General features: G+C 35.4%; 1 long non-coding RNA gene across 1 annotated transcript; it reads right to left on the reverse strand.

The window, feature by feature from the left end:
- Nucleotides 1-418: 418 nt before the first annotated feature.
- LOC110772005 (uncharacterized) lies at nucleotides 419-2,866 on the reverse strand. The gene is made up of 3 exons (XR_015837031.1): nucleotides 2,174-2,866; nucleotides 1,025-1,202; nucleotides 419-867 (listed from the first exon to the last, which is right to left on the reverse strand). It is a non-coding gene; the product is annotated as an uncharacterized LOC110772005 (long non-coding RNA).
- Between the last annotated feature and the right edge of the window lie 1,931 nt (nucleotides 2,867-4,797).

A 4,797-nucleotide genomic window follows, 5' to 3' on the forward strand; every position in this document is an offset into this window, starting at 1 on the left:
GCTTCATCCAGCGAGCAACTACATGCTATGTCCCTTAATATCTATTTGAAAGCAATACTATACATAAAAATAGGATATCAAAATTAATAATAGTGGCTGATGGCGGCCAACACAGTGGCGGGTGGTAGTGAATGTTGTCGACCAACTCCGGTGACACATAAGATTTGTTCTATGTTGTCCCATGGTAGCATGTGGGACGTGGAGGATGGTATCAGCATGATTTCTATAATCTAAGGGAGAAATGGAGATTTCGCCTTTTAAAAAATTCAACAAGTTATTAACTTGTTACCCGAAACTAATGAAATCTAAAATTTCTCGTTGACCAAACTTGAAATATAAAATATAAATTAATTATACTCTAATATTAAAAATATTGAAGAAATATTAAATAAACATCTTCTTCTTCTTCTTCCGGGAAGATGTTAAGCTAAGGTACATTGCTTAATTCAGATTTTCTGATATGTTGAGCGTCTTGTGGGATATGGCTACTTCTTTGTTGATTGATTATGGAACTTATGATTGTGTGCTTCTTTACAGGCGGACAAGGGTAAGGTTCCACCATCCTTCACATTGAAAGATCAGGATGTAAAAACTGTGAGCCTCTCCAAATTCAAAGGAAAGTCTGTGGTTCTCTATTTCTGCTCTGCTGATGAGACCCCAGGGTTCACCAAACAGGTTTAAAAATAATGACATTGTTGCATGTTCTAATTCTCCCATTAGTTTAGTGCGAGGGGAAGCCTGAAATCAGCTCATGTTTATGTTTCTTATCCCCTGCCTTGTTGCCCTTCTGCAGTATTATCACATCCTACTTTTGTGAGAATTTCGAACGTAAACATGATGGCTGGTCTGGTAGGATGCATAGTCTTCCTGAAATGGATAATCTGGTTTTAGTCCATACTTCTCCAAAGGCAGCTTCCACAGTTTGTATGGTTCAATAAGCTTTGACTCTGTTATTAGCTGCAGAGCAAGGCAGTACAAAAACATTTTCTTTTCTTATATCAATTAATTAATGTTGTTGATTTACCATTGGAGGCATAACTAGGGAAGGAGGGCCCTGAGGAAGCTTTGGTTAGGTCTTTGGTGGAGAAACTGTGAAGATCATGTTGAATAGAACAAGAAAAAGGGCAAACCCCAAACCCAGTAGTGTGGAATAGTCCAATGTAAAGTCCTTACAACCATGGTGCATGGTTTCCCTTCTGGTCCTGAAAAAAAAAAAAATCCATGAAAAACCAAACCACCAAAATAACTCAGGTTAAAATCATAAAGACCAAAATCTATATGCAATATATGCAATACATCAGCCTCTTTTTTTTTTCCTTTTTGGTTTTCAAACAAATTATGACATACAACTTTAAATGTTTTTTTTGGGATACAATTAAAGTAACACTGGGAGAGGGAGAATCGAACTTAGAACCTAGAATGCATGGATAAGTACTCTTAACCACTTAAAGTATAAGGCCCTCGTATATAACTTTTAGACTTAGATTAACACAATTTTCATGGAACAGACTTTCAGCAACAAAAGAAGACAAGAAGGTTGCATGCTACATGAGTGTTTGCATTATGCAGATGGGTCAAGGAAATGGTAGAGTAAACGCTTAAAGAAAAAAATTGAAAGTTGTATCATATATTTATGAATTTTATTATGTTAGCAATTGAACAACATATTTGTTTTAAGTCAAATCTGATGTTGTGGAATTGTATTCTATTCATGTGATTCAGTTTCAGAATCGTTGAAAACGTTTCCAGTCAAAGTGTAGTCAAAACCATCTTAATTGAGTTCCCTTTGACATAATTTAAGTGGTCCATGCGGCCCATTTACTGCCACATCAGCAGTTAACAGATTTGTTAACGGAAAGACTGACGGTAGGTATGAAACTGTAGTGAAATGAAAGTTTGGGTACAAAAGTGAGAACGAAAAAAGTTCGTGTAGTCTGAAAATCAGTAAAATTCCACAGCTCTTTGTTTTATTTTGTCTTAGTTTCATTAGGATTCTTTTTTACCAAAATTTTCCAGTGCTCATCATCACTGAAGATTAATTGGTTTGCATGCCAAAAAAAAAAACATACAGAAGAAAGCTAACAATCCAGAACAGGGAAACATATTTAAAAATTAACCTGAAAATCAAACAACTACATGAAAGGGGATGGAAATTATAAACCTATATATTTACCTTGGTTTGCCTCCGCTGCCTCTAGAGCTAAATCAATAGCTTATTTTTTGTAGCCAACTACAACGACCTTCTTATCCTTTAGCAAATCAGAAGCAGCGTCCTCGTCCAATTTGCAGTAATCATGAGCATGCAGCCCGGCCTTGAAATACTTCAGGGCCTTTGTTGTGTGGAAACTCTGGAATTTTGGGTATATCACCATACTTCCCAATGCAAACCACAATGAACTCGAAGGCGTACCACAGTATTATTCAAAACAAACACACGAAAATCAGAACACAAAAAAATGCATAAAAATATTAATACTGTATGCAAGTGGTGTTATGTGAATTTGGTCACATACAGCACACCCAAAAGAGAAGGAACCACACAGGGCCACTAGAGCTGCTTCCTCAAAACGCAATGCCAAACGGACATTTAGTAATTTGATAATAGTTTAATTTAATCACATGTTAATCACATTCATTCCCAATAAAACTACCCACCACATGAATAAAAGAGGAAATTCCACCTTAAACTACAAAAGAAAGTCTTTTGAATTCAAATTTCATCTCATGTAAGAGTTTGGCCTATTTCAGCACTGTCCTTCCCTTGTATATTACCAAATGATCATAGTCTCAAAGGGATTACTTATTTCTCAAGTTTATTTTCTTTAATTTTCTTAATTGGAAAGTTGGTTTTATATTTTGAATTATATTAAAAGCACAGCCGAGCTGAAGCACACAATTATGTGTGTCTCTTTCTTTTCAAAAAAATTTGTGGCAATTGTTGTATATGGGTTTGTTAGTAGCGTTTCTTGCATGGTATAATCAATGACTTTATCATGGCTTATCTGCTCCTCTTTGCTTGTCATTGATTTGGTATGTTCATATTTTATGCAATTCAGTTTCTTTTTTTATGCGAATTTTATCAGTTGCCATTGTAACTGAGTATATATATATATTTATAAAACCCCCTTTTCTAAAACTGAGTAGTGCGTCTTTATGAATCTTCCCCCTTCTCTCTGTTGGAAACCCATGAACCCCATACTTAGTAATTTGAACACTTTACTTGTCTTGTACTTCGCTGTTGCTTATTCCTATTAATCCACCCTCCACCCTCCACCCTCCACCCTCCACCCTCTGTCTTCTCCCTGTATCTCTCTTTTCTAAACGTTACCATTCATTCTTCTTTGTACAAAAGTGGCAGGACCTTTCAAATATTATGGATAGGACAAACATTACGGCTGCACCAAAACACATCCGGTAAGCGACCAGAACTGTGAGATCTATACCGTCTTCAGCAGCCAATTTGTATTGTGAATAACCTTCTGTACAAATTGGCTGCTGAAGATGGTTAAACCTCACAGTTCTGGTCGCTTACCGCATGTGTTTTGGTGCGGCACTGTACAACAAAACTAACATGGATGGTACTCTTGAAAGGCTTTTTCTGCGGGCTATTTGGGTAACTAATTTTCCATCTTCTTATTACAATATCATAGAAAATTTGGGTTTCTCCCCTCAAATTTAGTTTTCCTTACGTGCAAGTGCAACCCATCATAGATATAATGACGGCTTGTTCAGTATAACAGTATTTCAAAGAAGAAAGAAAATTGAGCTTGTTAGGCAGCTGTCGAATCTTTTGATGCGGTTCCTCATTTTGATATACATGTCAAACAAGAAATCCTGATGGAAAGTTTTAGTTAAGTGGATGAGTTATGATTTTATATGCACATATGTGTTCTCTTACCATCCGATAAATGGTCATTCGACCGACCTCTCTTGTCTTTCTACATGTCAGTTGAAATATTTGCAGTTAGCAGGGAGGTTTTCTTTGGGATATATAATAGCACTACTAAAAAAACACACATTATGTACTGATCCAGATTTGTTCCCTAAGTTAAATTTTGAGACAATAAATTGTCTCCATTAACCAATAGAGACTATGCAGCCACTATTTTTAAATAAGTATCCTAGTTTGGGGTTGCTATTGTTTTTTGGGTACCATTTAATGAGTCAGTCATTCCCTATTTTCCATTAAAGAAATATCTTTTAAGATACAAGCCATTTGAGTTAAGTCAAAGCCATGTTCAATGGCTTCAAGCTTGGGATCTGATATTTGGAATGGTGTCTATTATATTAGGCACTAATCATGACATATCAGTTTGTGTACTCTTCAAACAAGACATATTTGAGTTTTAGTATCTTCTCCATTGTATGAGTAACCATTTAATAACACCCTATATCATTTATCATTTATTTAATACACTTAAAGCCATTAGTTCCCATTCATATATTACTTTTAATATTCACAAGAATGTGTATTTTAATTTAATAATATGCACTTTTCAAATACGATTTGGGGGCTGATTTTCATATTATTCTATTGACTATATTTAATTTACTAGTCTTGTTGGTGCATCAGCTTGTCGTTGTTAGTTAAATTGTACCTTCTCAAGGTTACTACATCCCAATTGTTCTTGTTTCTTCCCCTTAATTATCTTGTTTCCAAAATTAATTCCATAAAAGGCAAAATGCATAGAGATAGAAATTTGGTATACCTCATATACATAATGCTCATTACTTTACATGAGTCCTCCAGCAATAGGAGATGGATGCACAAGAGTACAACGTGGATAAATACACTCA

The sequence above is a fragment of the Prunus avium genome, chromosome 7 (assembly GCF_965620075.1).
Source record: "Prunus avium chromosome 7, drPruAviu1.hap1.1, whole genome shotgun sequence".
Lineage (NCBI taxonomy): Eukaryota > Viridiplantae > Streptophyta > Magnoliopsida > Rosales > Rosaceae > Prunus > Prunus avium.